We start from the raw sequence: 18,009 nt of genomic DNA, 5'->3' as shown, positions 1-18,009 counted from the left end.
AGCTCAAGGCTAGCACTCTACCACTTGAGCCACAGCACCATTTCAGTTTTTTTTCTTTTTGCTTATGTGGTGCTGAGGAATCGAACCCAGGGCCCCATGCACGCAAGGCACTGAGCCACCTTCCCAGCCCTCCTGAGCTTCTTATACTCAGGATAGTGCTCTACCACTTCAGCTATTACTCCGCTTGTGTTTTTTTTTCTTTTTCTTATCTTTTTTTTTTTTTTTTTTTTGGTAGTTTATTGGAGGTCAGACTTTTCCTGCCCAACCAAGTATTGAACCTTAATCTTCAGAGCTCAGTCTCAGTAGCTAGGATTACAGATGTGCCACTGGCACCCCAGTTTGTTAGTGAGGTTTTGATGGGGATTGTGTTGAATTTGTCGATTGTTTTCAGTAGTAAGGTCATTTTTACAGTTCTGCTGATCCATGAATATGAGAAATCTTTCCATCTTCTGTGTCCTTTTCAATGTCTTTTAGTTTTCTAAGTTCTGCTGATCCATGAATATGAGAAATCTTTCCATCTTCTGTGTCCTTTTCAATGTCTTTTAGTTTTCTAAGTTTTTTTTTTTTTTTTTTTTTTTTTGCTAGTCATGTACCTTGAACTCAGGGCACGGGCGTTTTCCCTGAGCAATTTTACTCAGGCTAACGCTCTACTACTGAGCCATAGTACCACTTCCAGTTTTCTAGTGGTTAGTTAGAAATAAGAGTCTCACAGACTTTACTGCCTGAGCTGGCTTTGAACCATGATCCTCAGATCTCAGCTTCCTGAGTAGCTAAGATTACAGGTATGAGCCCCTGGTGCCTAGCTAGTTGTGTTTGGTGTGGGTGGGTTTTTTTCTTTATTTTTTTCTTTCTTCTCCTTTTCCAACTCTTTCCTTTCTTCATCTCCTCCTCCTCCCCCTCCTCCTCCCCCTCCTTCTCCCCCTCTTCCCCCTTCTCCCCCTGTTTCTTCTCCTCTTCCTCCTCCTCCCCCCCTCCTCCCCCTCCTCCTTCTCTTCCCTCTCCTCTTCTTTCTCCCCTTCCTTCCTTCCTTCCTTACAGTTACATGAATAGGGTAATGAGTTCATTTCCTATCAAGCATTGTTACCTCCTCCTTTGTTTTTTCCCTACCATCCCTTCTCTCCCCATCTTCCTAACTCTTCTCTCTATCCCCCCCAATATTGTAAAGTTCATTTTCAACATAGTGTGCTGTACATCTCATCATCACAATGGGTCAACCTGCATCCCCATTTAAACATTCCATTATATCCTTTCCCCTCCCCAAATTACAAAAATGTATATACAAGATACAGAAAACCAGAATCAAATACAGTGAAAACAGGGATTATACTGGGGGGGGGGTGGGGGAAGAACATACAAAAGAAACAAAAGAATCACATAGTACCTTATAAGTACATTAAAAACAATAACAAGAAAGAAAAAACCACTTGTGCCCCTGTCTTGGGGTACATTTCACTTAACATCATCTTATATGGTCATATGTACATAGCCTTTGACCTTTTCTGCTTGTCCTAGACATGTCAAGGGAAACCATGGGATCTATGTTTCTTTGGGCCTGGCTTACTTCACTTAATATAATTTTTTTCCAGGTCTTTCCATTTCCTAACAAATGGGGGCAATGTCATTCTTTCTGATGGAGGCATAGAATTCCATTGTGTGTGTGTGTGTGTGTGTGTGTGTGTGTGTGTGTGTGTGTGTGTGTGTGTGTATCACATTTTCTTGATCCATTCATCTACTGAGGGGCATCTGGGTTGGTTCTATATCTTAGCTATGGTGAATAATGCTGTGATAAACATGGTGTAGCTTTGGTAGGACCTTGTTTGTGACCATTTGGGTAGATACCCAGAAGTGGGATTGCTGGGTCATAGGGGAGCTCTATGTGTAGTCTTTTGAGGAACCTCCATAAACTTGTTTACATTCCCACCAACAATGCAATAGAGTTCCCTTTTGGCCACATCTCCTCCAGCATCTGTCATTGCTAGATTTTTTTATTATAGCCATTCTAACTGGGGTGAGATGGAATCTCAATGTTGTTTTGATTTGCATTTCTTTTATGACTAGAGAAGTTGAGCGATTATTTTCTTGCGATTATTTCTAAGATATTTCTTCAGCTCAAGGCAAGCGCTCTACCGCTTGAGCCACAGCGCCACTTGAAGTTGAGCATCTCTTCATGTGTCTATTGGCCGTTCTTATTTCCTTTTCATATAAGTCTCTCTTTAAGTCTTTAGTCTACTTATTTATGGGGCAATTGTTTCTTTGAGGATTTGTTGTTGAGGGATTTAATTTTTTGAGTTCTAAGTATATTTTAGATATGGGATCCTGGTCCATTGTGTGGCTAGTGAAGATCTTCCAGACTATGGACTTTCTATTGATCTTGCTAGCTATGTCCTTTGCCATGCAGAAGCCCTGCAGTTTCAGGTGATCCCATTTGTCCAACCTTTCTTTGATTTGTTGTGTTTCTGGGTCTCTATTAAGAAATTTTTGGCCTGTGCCAAGGAGCCCTAGAGTTTCTCCTATTCCTTCCCTGTTTTCAGGGTGTCTGCTTTTATTCCGAGGTCTTTGATCCATTTGGAGTTGATTCTGGTGCTGGGTGATATATACGGGTCTAGCTTTAGTTTTCTACAGGTGTTTAACCAATTTTTTGGCAAGTATTTTAATGAGAATTTTCACATCTATATGTCCTTACATGTGAATAATACTGGCTTTATGAAATGAGTTTTATAGTGTTCCTTTGCTTATTTCCTGCCAGTCCTAAGGCTTGGACTTGAGGCTTGGGCACTGTCTCTGAGCTTTTTTACTCAAGGCTAGCACTCTGCCACTTTGAAACACAGCTCCACTTGCAGCTTTTTGATGGTTAATTGGAGATAATAGTCTCACAGATTTTCCTGCTGGGACTGGCTTTAAGCCATGATCCTTACATCTCAGCCTCCTGAATAGCTAGGATTACAGGCATGAATCCAGTGCCTTGCCATTTTTTATTTTATGGAATAGTTTGAGGAGCATTGATGAGGAGCATTCTTCTTTAAAGGTCTCATAGAATTCTTCAGTGAATTTATCTGGCCCTGGACTCTCTTTGTTGCGGGACTCAGTCTCATTGCTAATTATAGATCTGCTTAAGTTGTTTATATACACTTGGCCTTACTTTTGTATTGCTAATTATAGATCTGCTTAAGTTGTTTATATACTCTTAGCCCTACTTTGGTAGATTGTCTATGTCTAGACAGTTATCCATTCTGCTAGGTTTTACAGTTTATTGGAATATACATTTTCAAAAATGTTTTTCTGATAATCCTCTGAAATTCATTTGTATCTTCTGTAATACTCTCCTTTTCATCTAAATTTTATTAATTTGGATCTTCTATTTGTTTTGGTCAGTTTGGTTAAGGGTTTGTCAATTGATAGCATTCTCTTACCTATGGTATGGGGCACCTGTCTTGTGCATATGTAATTTTGGGAATATTACACACACACACACACACACACACACACACACACACACACACTTGTATATGAATATATTGAGGTTTTCTTTTTTACTGTAAGGGTGACGTACAGAGAGGTTACGGTAAGTCAGGCAATAAATGCATTTTTTTTTAACAGTGTCACCTCTCCCTCATTTTCTCCCAGCTTTTCCCCTCCCAACCTCCTCCCCCCCAAGTTGTATAGTACATTTCCAACATAGTGTCTAGTGAGTATCACTGCTGAGTTAGTTGACTCTTTGTCTCACCATTTCTGTGCTTCCCCTCACCCTCCCCAAAGCAGATAAACTTACATGCAAGAGAAAAGGTACAGAAATAAAAAACAGACAAAAGGGGAAAAGGGGAAAACAGAAAAAATAAACCACAAAAGGTAAAATTAAAAAACCCACCTCTTGTTTCCATTTCTTGGAGTTAATTTTGATCAGCATCATTTTATATGATCATTTGCATATAGCTTTTGAGCCCCTGTGATCCTCTCCTAAGAACATTCTCCTTTGGTCTCACTATGTGAATGTTTAGAGTCCTGTTTAATTAATCATGTCCAAGATACACATATATTTTAACATATACTCTTCTTACCTTTGTAGAGGGTCTTGTCTGAGGCCCAAAGGAATCCAGTGACAAGAGCAGATACCAAGCTTGGTAGGTCCTCAGGTGTTAAGTCAGCCATGTTTGTGCAGTCACCTCTGCTCTCTCCTCTTTAAGTCATCCAGTGATCAAACACTCCCATGTGTGTCTCCTTCCAGGTTTCAAGTTGTTGAGTCATCAAAATTTTTAATCAGTACAAGGTTAGCTGAATGCTGGTGACTCATGCCTGTAATCCTAGTTTCTAAGAAAGCTGAGAGCTGAGGATCAGGCAGGAAAGGCTGTGAGACTTATCTACAATAAACTATCCCCCCCTCCAAAAAGCCAGAAGTGGCACTGTGGCTCAAGTAGTAGAGCACTAGCCTTGAGCAAAAGAAACCCAGGGACAGAGCCCAGGCCCTGAGTTCAAGACTCAGGACTGGCCAAAAAAAAATATAGGGTCATATGCATATATATATATGCATATATATATATACACATATATCTATATATAAATGTATTGACTGAAGTGTAGTATTCATACTGTCGTATTAAAAAAAAGTCTCTTCTGCCAGGTGCCAGTGGCTTACGCCTATAATCCTAGTTACTCAGGAGGCTGAGATCTGAGGATCACAATTCAAAGCCAGCCCTGGCAGGAAAGTCCATAAGACTCTTATCTCCAATAAACTACCAGAAAACCTGAAGTGGTGCTCAAGTGGTAGAGCACTAACCTTGAGCTGAGGAGCTCAGGGACAGCGCCCAGGCTCAGAATTCAAGACCCACCACCAACCAAAAAAAAAAAAAACAAACCTTCTGTGATTCTGATAATAACTAGCAATTTTTCCTATACTGGCTGGACATTTGTTTATCTTTTTATGAGAAATGTCTAATCAGGAATTTAAATTCCTTATTTATTTTGGGTAATTTTGGGTAATAACCCTTTATTAGATACATAGTTTGTACATTTTTAATTAAGTAGTTGTACAAAGAAGTTTCAATTCAACAAATCAGTTTATAAGTAGAATGCATCTTGATTAATGTCACCCCTTCCATTGTTCTAGCCCTTAAAATACTCTCTTTCTAGAGGTTGACTCCTTTTTCTGTAAGTTGTTTCCTTTGCTGTGCAGAAGCTTTATAATTTGATGTGATTTCATTTGTCAATTTTTTTGTTTGCACATTTGTGGATACACACATATGTACCCACATATGCACACACACATGAGCATACACCTATGATTATGAAACTTTCCTATGTTTTCAATGAGTAGTTTCACCCTTCAGGTCTTCCATTTAAATCTTTCAACCCTTTGAGCTGAGTTTAGTATATGGTGACAAATATAGATGTAAGTTTCAGTCTTCTGCATGAGTACTGTCTCACTCCAGTAAGAATGACTATTGTTAGAAAACAAAAGATGACAGTGCTGGTCAAGATGTGGAGAAAAGGGAATCTTGCATATTGTTGGTGGGAATTATATAATATAACCATTGTGGAAATGGGATAGAGGCTTCTCATTTTAATGAAAACTCGAACTTCCATATAGTCTCTCATATGGGTGATCTCACTACTAGGTTTATAGCCAAAGGGAATGAAATTACTTTGTTAAAGAGACATCTCCAGTCTGCACAAATCTGCAAGCATGCGGTTCTAACCTGCAGCATCATGGGCAGCCACAGAAGCTGATTAACCAAGCAACCACTATAATGATCTCATTTCACTGTAAGCACCCCCTTTCAGGATCCATTTCCAAACAGAGTCTCTTTGGCCATCAGAGCTTGAACATATGAATTTTGGGAGGACACAACGTTGTACATAGTGAACAGGAAAATGTAATCGCCACCCTGGAGAGCAAGCTCTTGCCAAGCTACATGGCAAGGGTGTTGAGTACAGTTCTCTCCTGGGACTGAAAAAGGAGCAGGGGTGTCTGACCTGCCACAGGCTGTTAGAAGGGAGAAATATCTTCACCATCGTGTCTTGATTAATTGGTATTTTGTGGTACAGCTAAAATGCCTGCCATAGAATGGTTTCACAGGTGGATCTCTATGTGCCAAATTGATCAAAATGTGTATTTTGTGTGTGAAATTCACTGTATGTCAATTATACCTCAATGAAGTTGTCTTATAAATAGAAAAAAGACACATCTCCACTCCCATTACAGCACTATTCACAGGAGATTCACTATTCCAAGATATGGAACCAACTGAAGTCTCTATTAACAGATGAGAGGATAAAGAGTATACAAGGTAATATTATTTAGCTATGAAAAGGACATTCTGTAACAGCACAAATGAGCTTGGAGGTCATTATGTTAAATGAAATAAGCCAGAATGAATATCACATGATCACAATGTCAAATCTGAAAAAAATTAATCGTAAAAAAATGGAGAGAAATATAGTGCTTATCAGATGCTATGGAGGATGGGAATGATGAGAAGGTAAGGTAGATGATGAAAAATTTATTCATGAGCAGTGTCACAGTTAGAAGGAACAAGTTCTGCTATTTCATTGCATGTTAGTAACATAGTGTCATATATTCTAAATAGCTAGAAGAGATGATGTTGAATATTCTCAACACAAAGAAATGATAAATATTTATTGTGATGGACATGTTTAACTACCCCGATTTGATGGTTGCACAATATATACATGTTTTGTAACACTACATTGTGAGTCATATATATGCCATATATTATAACTTAATATAACATAGTATACAATGTAATATATATTATACAATATATAACACATAATAATATCACATATAATCAAACATAATAACATCACAACACATATAATACATAATCCATAAACATGTCATTACATATAACACCTATAACACATATATAGTCATATATATAACAATATGTTCGTTATGGCATTGCATGTCTATATACAAACATACTATGTAATATATATTACTAATATATATTATATATGTAAATAAAAATGATAAAAAGCCCAGCCCAAATCACATTCTTTCCATCATATAGGGCTCCTTTCTTGACTTGGTTTCTTACCACAATGCAGTGATCTCTCTGAATTTCTTTTTTTTTTTTTTTGATGAAATCATGTTTATTTATTCTGAACATCAGACATTTTTATTAGGAGTAGAAAATTAGTAAGCAACCATTTCACTTCCCTTAAGTCAGCCATAATGAGTGACCCAGATTTCAGCTGGAGCTTGTAAAATGCTCCAAGAGTTGCCACCCACAAATCACCTACCAAGGCAAATGCAAATGCAATGTGGTTCTAATTGTCTTCCATAATCCCAAATAACATTACTTTATAAATGCCTTCTGAAAAAAGTAAACTATCAGAACTCTCTAAATAGTAAATGTGAAATCTCAAATTTCCTTCAATGATGTCAAACATCACCACAAAAATTACAATCATAATTACAAACAGAATGAATGGAATATTTAAATTTAGGACAACCAAAAAAGCCCCATGTAACTTTTTAAAAATGTAATTATTTACTCAAATATACTGTAAATGAGAATGGTGATAACACAGGAAGCAAAAGTTTGCAAGTAAAGTTTCCAGAAGCTCATGAAAACAATACCATCCCAAATTGCAGGTGCAAAAGGAAAAACAGTTCTAATGGGGTTAAGAGTACTCTGGTGGTCTTGTTCATTTGGTCGTGCAAATTGTTTTGCTTCCCATATCACAAAATTAGTCCACAGGAGGAGCTGGTAGATCTTGTCCATTATGTGGACTAGTTGGCTTGCCAGGTAGGTTGGATCCTCTTAGATTAGGTGGTCTCAGTAAGAACAAGATCACTGCAATAACCATCCAGGCCATCAGGATCATAGTAACACTGATGCCATTGTCACCAGAAGGTCCTGGTAATTCCTGAAGACATTCTGTGTCTGTGCAGTAGGACTGGGATTGCCGTAACAGATTGATCAGCCTTCTCATTGCATGTTCATGAGAGCAAACACATTCACAGGGATGGAATCCATCTTCTGCCATAATTACCCACCTTGCTTTACTTGAGTGTTTAAATCCGCCCAGACAACAACCGACAGGGGGCGGAAGGGTGGGAGCAGAAACCCAATCGCGGTTGCTAGACCACCTGAGGCTTCTGGGACGCTGAGGCAGCTCTGGCCTCCCGACCGCTGGTGCTCTCTCTCTCTCTGAATTTGTAGTGCTGTGTTAAGCAGAACTGTTAAGTCGAGCAATGTATATTGGTTGTCAATCCCAGGGAAGCAAAATACTGTGCATCTGTTACCAGTCCCCAGGAAAGACTGGAATACTCCCCCCTCTTTCATCTGAGTGTGAGAGTCACCAGGGAAACACAACATTGTAAAGCACTGGATAGTAGTATAAGGCTTCACATACAGAGGAAAAAATAGGGAAAGATCATCTTTGATAGCATGCCCTGTAATGATAGGTGGTCCATAAACAATAGGTCTACTCAGCAGCCAACACAATATACTTTGGCAACTCACACCCTTTTGTGTGGTAGTAGAAAGACTGTCATCTTCTCATGGAGGAAGAGGAAAGCTATGGAAGGATAGCATAGCAGCAGAGTAGGACTGGTGCATATAATACACATGCAAAGAGAAGTTTTGTATCTCTTGGTGAAATGTGCTTCTTCCAGCCTAATACTCATTCCTTTTTTTTCCCCCTCAAGGCAGGCACTCTATCACTTGAGCCACACCCCAAACTAGCTTCAAGCTGCAATCCTTAGATCTCAGCCTCCTGAGGATTAACAGGTGTGAGTCACCACTGCCCTGCTCTTAGATCCATTCGTTTTTTTTTTTTTGTTTTTTGGGGTTTTTTTTGGGTCCGGTCGTGGGGCCTGAACTCTGGGCCTGGGCGCTGTCCCTCAGCTCTTCAGCTCAAGGCTAGCGCTCTACCAGTTGAGCCACAGCGCCACTTGGGGCTTTTTTCTTTTTGCTTATATGGTGCTGAGGAATCAAACCCAGGGCCTCATACATGCAAGGCAAGCGCTCTACCACTGAGCCACCTTCCCAGCCCCTTAGGTCCATTCTTAAGTGACCAAGTGGGAATGCAAAGGATAAGTTCAGCTGGCCTTTTCCAGATCATTCATCAGCTCCCAGGGGCCCTGTTCCCTCTCTTATATTCCTTAGCTTTGAGTGAAAAATCTAGGTGAGAGCATGAAGCCGAGTTCAAGCCTAGGACGAGCACAAAATCAACAAATAAAAGTCACATCTGTGTCTTAATATCTGACCAGAGATGCCTTGAGTCTCTTATGGGCTCATGAAGATCACATTGAGACCCAAAGAGTCAAGGCTGAGCTTCCACTGGAGAAGATTTCACAGATAGTCTCTGTGAAAATAAGCTTCTTTCTCTTAGAGTTGTAGAGCAGTTGTTTATATCATTCATGAATCCATATTTGGAGGGCTTAGCATGATGCTAACTACAGTTCTTTATTATCAAAACCCACTGAGATGGTGGTAGCATACCCATTTTATACACCAGCAAACTGAGCTATAGAGAAGTTTGTCTCCCATCCAACCATTGTAATCATTATGCAGCAGCACTGGGATTTGTTGTCATGTCCTAGTTTCTAAGCAATATTTTTTTTGGTCGGTCGTGGGGCTTGAACTCTGGGCCTTGGTGCTGTTCTTCAGTTCTTCAGCTCAAGGCTAGTGCTCTACCACTTGAGCCACAGTGCCATTTCCAGTCTTTTCTGCTTATGTGGTGCTGAGGAATTGAACCCAGGGCCTCATACATGCAAGGCAAGCAGTCTACCAGTAAGCCACCTTCCCAGCCCCATCTAAGCAATATTTTCAAGGAGTCAACTAGAGTTAGTTAACACTTTAACTAGAGTTCTTTCTCTGCTTTCAGTTTCCCATTCCTTACTCTCTATCTGTTCTCCTCAAAAAAGGGCTTTTGGGCTACTATTTTCCTGGTCTTCATTCCAAGTTCTTGGTATAGGATAAGCCTGTTCTTTCTCAAATATTACATGTTTAAAACTTGATAGCAAGATACAGAATTCCATTGTCAGTTTGGGATTCAGAATTAAATGCAGGGAAACAATTCATCCTTCTATACCAAGCAATTTCTTTTCAAAATATACTTTCTTATTTCTGACATTTGCATCTACTTTTCAGAGAAAAAAAGTTTTCTTCCCTGACAAGGTACCTGGCACTAGAACTTAAGCAGTGTTTCTCTTTTTGATCATTATGTTCACAACAAATGGTACTATGATTTAGATCTTAAAAGTAGAACTCATTTTTCTTGTTCTGAGACAGGAACCAGCTTGTTCTATCTTTAGGTAGAAAGCTTATATCATATCTACATATACATAATCTACACATATACTATATTATACAAATGAACATGTTTTGATACCTTTTAATTACTAAAGAGATTCTGAATATATTGTTTGTTAATTCTGTCATTTTGTATACAGCAACTGTCATCCCAGTTATATTTAAGAGTTTTACGTGTATGTGTGTGTGTGGGGGGGCTTCTGGTGCTTGAACTCAGGGCTTTGCAGTCTTGCTTAGCTTTTATGCTTAAGGATAACACCTTATCACTGGAAACACGCCTCTGCTTCTGGCTTTTTGTTGTTAATTGGAGATGTGAGTGTCTCAGGTTTGTCTGCTTGGGCAGGCTTTGAATACAGATCCTCAGATCTCAGTCTCTTGAGTAGCTATGATTACAGATGTGAGTCAACAGTATTTTAATTTTCTTGAAATTATTTTCTTTCAACAGCTTTTAGTGAGGCAATTGTTTACTGCCCTACCACCCCACATCCTCCCTAATTTACTTTAAGAAGAAAAGAAATAGTTTTGTCTCCTCCTCCTCTTCTTCCTCCTTTTTCTCCTCCTCCTCCTTTTCTCCTCCAAAACACACACACACACACACACACACACACACACACACACACACACACACACACACACACACACACACACACACCCCACACACACACACACTTCCGAAACTACTGTGACTAAATGCATGGGGATTTTCCTACACCCACCAATTCTCTTGCTTTCTAGACACTAACTGAATGTCCTATAACCCAAATCTAATACAAATACATGGAGTTAGTACAGATTCTGTATTCAGGATTCAGCCCCATAAGCACCTCCTTCCTTAGATGCCAATTGCAAGTTGTGGGCACCCAAATTTGGTTCAAAGAACTCAGGGAAACTTTTTTTCAGGTTATTAGAAAGATATGACAAAGGACACAGATGAACAGCTGGGTGAATAGACACATGCAGTCAGACCCAGAGGGTCCTGAGTTCAGGAGCTCTGTCTCCATGGAATTGGAGTGGGCTACCCTCTTTGCACATGGTGTGCTTATAAACTGGGAGACCCTGAACCCTACTTTTAGAAATCTTTCATGGAAGTTTTATCATGTAGGCAGAATTCATTATTAATTTTTTTCTGGTCTTGGGGCTTGAACTCACAGCCTGGGTACTATCCCTGAGCTTCTTTTGCTCAAGGATAGCTCTTTACCATTTGAGCTACAGAGCCACTTCCACCTTTTTTTTTCTTTTGTAGTTTATTGTCAATAAGAGTCTTATTTATGCACTGCCTATGAGCCTAGATCTCAGCCTCCTGAGTAGTTAGGATTACAGGCATGAGCCACTAGTGGCTGGCTTCATGATCAATTCTATCTCCAGTTCCTCTCACCTTCCTGAGAAGGGTAGGTGGTGCTGAAAATTACAAACTGCTAAGCATGGTTTGATCTCCTTGGTGAGCAGACCTCATCAAAGAGATCAGCAAGACTAGGCACCGGTGGTGCATGCCTATCAGCCTAGCTACTCATGAGACTGAGATCTGAGGATGAGGTTCAAAACCAGCCAGGCAGAAAAATCTGTGAGATTCTTAGCTCCAATTAACCACCAAAAGTAGAGGTGTGGTTCAGGTGGTATAGCATCAGCCTTGAACCAAAAAAGCTAAGGGACAGCACCTATGACCTGACTCTAGCCCCAATATATGCGGATGTGCGCGCGCGCGCGCGCACACACACACACACACACACACACACACACACACACACACACACACACATCTATGTCTTGACTAAAGGAGCTCATGAAATATATGGAAACTCACAGCCACATTTTAGCCCTGTGCTAAAGCTGATGCCCAAGTGGGTTTGCTATCCAAGTTGTACAAAGATTTCACAATGGCTCTTGGAGATCGAGTGGCTTGGGCTGGTTAGCTGGTAGAACTTTGTGCTTGAGTCCTTAGAGGTTACAAAGTGACCAGAAAAAAAGGTACAGAAAGCAACAGCACATGGAAGCAAGGGCAGTTGACTCTAGGAAGGGCTGTTTTAATCTTTCTACTTGAAGAAAGACATGAAATAATTTTTAGTTTTCAAGGAAGCCAGTTTAACCCCTCTCATATCTAAAGCCACAGTTCATGACTATGACTATTAGATGTGGATGACCCAACTCTAATTGTAAGTGTTCTTTAGAATGGTTTTTCCCCACTGAGGGTTTGTGATCTATTTATTAGTCCACTCTTATTTGTGTGTATGCCTGGGTCTTAAATTTAGGGCCTGGGTACTGTCCCTGAGCTTTTTGCTCAAGGCTAGTACTCTATTACTTGAGCCACAGCACCACTTCTAGCTTTTGCTGGTTAATTGGAGATAAGAGTCTCATAGACTTTCCATCTCAAACTGGCTTTGAACCATAATCCTCAGATCTCAGCCTCCTGAGTAGCTGGGATTACAGCCTGGCCCAGTTTATTAGTCTACTCGTTTTGTGTGGTTTTTCTTCCCCACAAAGGCTATCATTTCCTCTACTGTAAGTCAGTAATGTAGATGAGGAGACTTTAGTTTGACTTAAAAACTAATCTTAGTTGATCTACAAAATAATCTTATTCAAGTACACCTGAAAGTTGAATCATGATTTCTATTATAAGAAATGTTTGCTGGGATGGGAGGGGAAAACTGGGAGAGAGCAAGGAAGGGATTGACATTGTCCAAAAAGAAACACCCTCTTTACCCGACTTATGTAACTAAACCCTCTGAGTATCACCTTTACAGTAACAATAAAAAATTAAAAAAGAAAAGAAGTGTTCGTTGGGTGCTGGTGGCTCATGACTATTATCCTAGCTACTCAAGTTGCTGAGATGTGAAGATTGTGACTCAAAGCAAGCCCAGGTAGGAAAGTCTGTGAGACTCTTACCTTTTACCACCAAAAAGTCAGAAGTGAGCTATGGCTCAAATGACAGATCACCAACCTTTAGTAGAAAAAGATAAGGGGGGCTGAGAAGGTGGCTCAGTGGTAGAGCGCTTGCCTTGCATGCATGAGGCCCTGGGTTCAATTCCTCAGCACCACATACGCAAAAAGAACAAAGCCGGAAGTGGCGCTGTGGCTCAAGTGGTACAGTGCTAGCCTTGAGCTGAAGAGCTGAGGGACAGTGCCCAGGCCCAGAGTTCAGGCCCCATGACCGGACCCCCCCCCCAAAAAAAGAAAAAGATAAGGGACAGTTCCCAGTCTCTGAATTCAAACTTCAGTATGGGTGTACACACGTGCACACATACACATACAGGAAATGATAATGAGGTATAGCATCTAGTGTATGCTACATACAAAAGTATTTCTTCTACTGAAATCTAGCAGTCTTTCTCCAACCAGTCTATCCTAAATGAAATCAGCTAGCTTTGGATTAGGTAACCTTTCTTGAAATTAGTCTTTTCTTTTTTCATCATAAATTCTAGAAAGACTTCAGTCAAGCACCATGCATTCCTTAAAAACCTGGCTAAGCGTAAGTTATAGGAACTGAATTTTTTAAAGGTCAACTTGGTGGATTTATTTAAATAAGGGTCATAATTTATTTTAATTAGTGCTACTTACTAGGTGAAAAAGTTGATAGTAAGTCAATTCATCACAAGCCAAAGTGGTTTAAATAAAAATAATGTGTGACACTATTTTATTGAGACTTTGAAAAAATTTATTGAGTGGACGGGCTTGTCCAAAGACAAAAATCACAAATTGAAGATGCTGATTTTCTTATATGTGATTACAAGCTTAAGCAACACTTTAATAGAATACAGTTGAACCAATGAACTGAACTGAAAAGTTTGGTTTTTATGGACAGAGAAGGGCTGAAGAAAGCAAAACAAGTTAAAAGTGCAGTTGGCACCAGAGTTATTTCTTTGAAAGTGAGGACAAGGAAATAGAAAAACACATAATTTGAAGCACCAGGTTACTTCAGGTTATTATTATTTATTTATTTTGTCAGTCATGGGACTTGAACTTGGAGCTTGGGTGCTTTCTCTGAGCTCTTTTGCTCAAGGCTAGTATTCTATCACTTTGAGCCACAGCTCCACTTCCAGCTTTTTGGAACAGTTAATTGATGATAAGAGTCTACCCAGATGCCCCTCAGTAGATGAATGGATCAAGAAAATGTGGTATATATACACAATGGAATTCTATGCCTCCATCAGAAAGAATGACATTGACCCATTTGTTAGGAAATGGAAAGACTTCGAAAAAATTATATTAAGTGAAGTAAGCCAGGCCCAAAGAAACATAGGTCCCATGGTTTCCCTTATTTGCAATAACAAGTATATGTCTGAGTCAAGCAGAAAAGGTCAGATAAGTTGATGTTAGGGAAATGAACCCTAAGATATGTATTCAAAGGTGTTTTTTTCTTTCATGTGATTGTTTATAACACATTTATAAGATTATTTCTTTGTTGCTTTGTATGTCCCTCCCCCATGGTATAACCCCTGCTTTCACTGTATTTGTTGTTATAATTTGTGGAGGGGAAGGGAAAAAACAAATCATTTATAAATAGGGATACAGGTGGACCCATTGCAACAATGAGACGTACAAGTCATTATGTCGAAAACGAACTTTACAACTTTGGTGGCGGGGTGGGGGTGGGGGGTTGGGGGGGTTGGGGTGGCGGGGGGAGGATGGGATGGGAAACAAAGGAGGAGGCTACAATGCTTGTTAAGAAATGTACTCATTATCTTGCCCAAGTAGTTTCACAATAAAAAAATAATAATTTTTTAAAAAAAGAGTCTTATGGGGACTTTTCTGCCTGAGCTGGCTTCAAATTGTAATCCTCAGATCTCAGCCTCCTGTGTAGTTAAGATTATAGGCATGAGCAACCCTTGCCCTGCCTTCAGGCTATTTTTTAGAGGATGAAAATAGAGGGAATTTTTTTAAAAAAATCATGCCTGTTTAGCAATTCAGCTAAATCCTCTCTGATTTCTTGGAGGATTGGATAAAAACTTAGTTTCAACTTGGTGATATTTTGATTTTGAGGCCTAACCTATAGTTTAGTCCAAAACAATTGTCTCTGGTACTTCTTAATTCTTTAATTTTCTCACTGTAAGATATTGGATTGTTGTTATTATCTTTAAGTAGTTGTACAGAGGACTTGCCCTTCAACAAAGCAGTTTATGGATACAATGCATCTTGATCAATGTCACCCCTTTTGTTATTTTCCCCCATCCCTCCCAACCCTTTCCCTTCCCTCAATTTTCTTAATTTTGTAGGCTATTCATTGAGTTTAAGTATTGTCTTAAGGTAGTTGTATAAAGGCGCTTCAATTCAACATGTTAGTATAAGAATACAATGCATCTTGTCTCTGGTACCAGACTAGCAGGTACAAATTTATTATGCATATGTATTCACTTCTGGATTTCTTTTGTAGGTCTATATTTACAAAAAAGTGTTATTTTTATTTTGTGCTGGAACTGGGCTTGAACTCATGGCCATGGTGCTGTCCCTTAGCCTTTTGTGCTTAATGCTCATGCTCCACTACTTGAACCCACCACATCTTCACTTCAGGATTTTTGCTAGTTTATTGGAGATAAGTCTGTCAGACTTTCTGCCTGGGTTAGCTTTGAACCAAGATAACGAAATCTCAGCTTTCTGAATAGCTAGGATTATAGGCATGAGCCACTGGTGCCCAGCTAAAAGTGTTATTTTTTGAAGAAAAAAAAAAGAAATTTAAGTCTTTCTTCCAAAACCAGTGCTTGATTTTTATTGCACACACGTTGAATTCTGGGTCAAATTTGTAATAAGCATCTATAGATTTTTTCACCAGAATAAGATACTGTCTGCCAATCCTTGAGGATTGTTAAGCAAGAGAAAGCTTACTCATCCATGTAAGAAGTATAAACACTGGCAGAAAGTTTACTGTTCTTTTCTGAGGGTCATTCACAGAAACTTGGAACTTTCTTAGGGCCTGGAGTGAATCTCCTGTGAATTGCTTCAATTCACAAAGCTCTTCCTCTTCTTTCAAAACCAAACTCTTAGGATAAGCAGAACATCCAGATTCAGGGACAATAGCCTTTTTCCAACCATGTGTTTGTGTAAAAAGGAAGGAAAATACTGTTTGTTTGTTCTGCACTTTTTCCTAGTGGTTTTCAAATAAGACTTGAGACTTGCTATAAAATAAGAAGTGAGGTCTGGCTTTGTCTTCCTCTTCTGGGAGGTAATTTTCAAACCCTTAGAATGTCTTATCTGATAAAATGTTTGTGTGTACCTTATGCCTTGTGCCTTGAGCAAGTCAGACGGTGACAGAAGGATTTAGAGCACTTACTCTGGGCCACACCAACAATGTAACTCAATAGATAGCTTTGCTTCTCATAGTTCCAGTTGAACCTCCTGAGGGCCTAGAGACCATGATCAGCCATATGGATATTTCACCATGCCTATGTAGTTTAAATACCAAAACTGAGAGAGCATCTCTGGTTGGCAATATGCTGTGTGTGTTGTCATGTATCTGTGCCAGGAAGTAATGCTATTTTGACTCTATGCAGAAATTCTATGTTTGGATCCTTTCCTGGATTCTACTTTTTCCATATGCTTCCGATCCCATGGTTGATTTTAACCAGCGTCCTTTGTTATAAGCTATAACTCTGTGTATCTTTCTCATGAGTTCTTTTATGAAAGAGGGTTGTTTAGGAATTGCCAAACTTGGCATTAGTTGCAGAAATGAGAACAGTTTTATGACCAATTCCTCCAATAGCTCTGTAGCTTTCATACTTGGCATCAGCAATGGGTTCCACTAGATCAACCCTGACTTACTGAAAAAAGTGGTTTGGAAAGGGCAAAGCTAAAAAGGCGGCATCAATGAACCTTTAATTCTTAGAATTAAACTGCAATTGAAAGTGTGTTTGTGATCCATTATTATACATGAAAGTCAGTATAGAATTCAGAACCTGGCAGAGGGGCTTACTGGTCATATTGGAAACTCAAAACAATGAGATAAGACTAAATATTTAATCCTGTGGTATTTTTAGAGCCTATTTTTATATTTTAACCTTTCTAGTTGATTTTTTCTTTTATTTTTATCTTTAAATGATTGTGCATAGGAGTTATCATTTAACAAGCAGTTTATGAATACAATATATGTTGATCAGTGTCACTCTGTTCACCATTCTTACCAATCCCTCCTCTACCTACCCTTGCCAGTACTCTGCTAATTTTGTAAGATATACATTGCATTCTTACCTGCATTTCCCCCCCTCGTTTCTTTATTCATTTACCCTTGGAGTCTCCCTTGACTCCACCTCACCCCTTTTGAGTCCCCACTTTCTGGTGTTTAATTTGATAAAGTTTGATTTTGGCTTTCTAAGGAATTGCACTATTTGAGATCTCCCTTGACTCTACTGTATTTCAGTTAATACATTGTATAAACTTGCCTATCACCCAATATATTTACTTATGAGTTTGTAAGCTAAATCTAACTTCCTGGATCCTGTGTTTCTTTGGGGCCTGACTTCACTTAACATTTTTTTCCCAAGTCTTTCCACTTTTTTTTTTTTTAAACAAATGGTATAATATCATTCTTTCTAATGGATGAGTAAAATTCCATTTTGTATATATACCATATTTTCTTGATCCACTCATCCATTAAGGGGCATCTGAGCTGATTTCATACCTTGGCTATGGCAATTAGTGCTGTGGGAGACATGGCTGTGCTGGTGGCTTTACTGTATCCTAGTTTGTGTTTTTTTTTTTTTGCCAGTCCTGGGGCCTGAGCTTGTAATAACCAGTGGGCCGA

General features: G+C 39.3%; 1 long non-coding RNA gene and 1 pseudogene across 1 annotated transcript in view; one reads left to right on the top strand and one right to left on the bottom strand.

Annotated features, from left to right (window-relative positions):
* The window catches only part of LOC138829278 (uncharacterized), a 166,602-nt gene that overhangs the window by 73,270 nt on the left and 75,323 nt on the right, over nt 1-18,009 (top strand). The gene's annotated exons all lie outside the window — the stretch shown is intronic.
* Nucleotides 7,541-8,018, bottom strand: LOC138841554 (small integral membrane protein 14 pseudogene; annotated as a pseudogene).

The sequence above is a fragment of the Dipodomys merriami genome, unplaced genomic scaffold, assembly GCF_024711535.1.
Source record: "Dipodomys merriami isolate MVZ:Mamm:240054 unplaced genomic scaffold, mDipMer1.0.p SCAF_1, whole genome shotgun sequence".
In the NCBI taxonomy this organism is placed as follows: Eukaryota; Metazoa; Chordata; class Mammalia; order Rodentia; family Heteromyidae; genus Dipodomys; species Dipodomys merriami.
The sequence above is the reverse complement of the archived record's forward strand: the minus strand, read 5'-3'. Positions and strand labels throughout refer to the sequence as shown.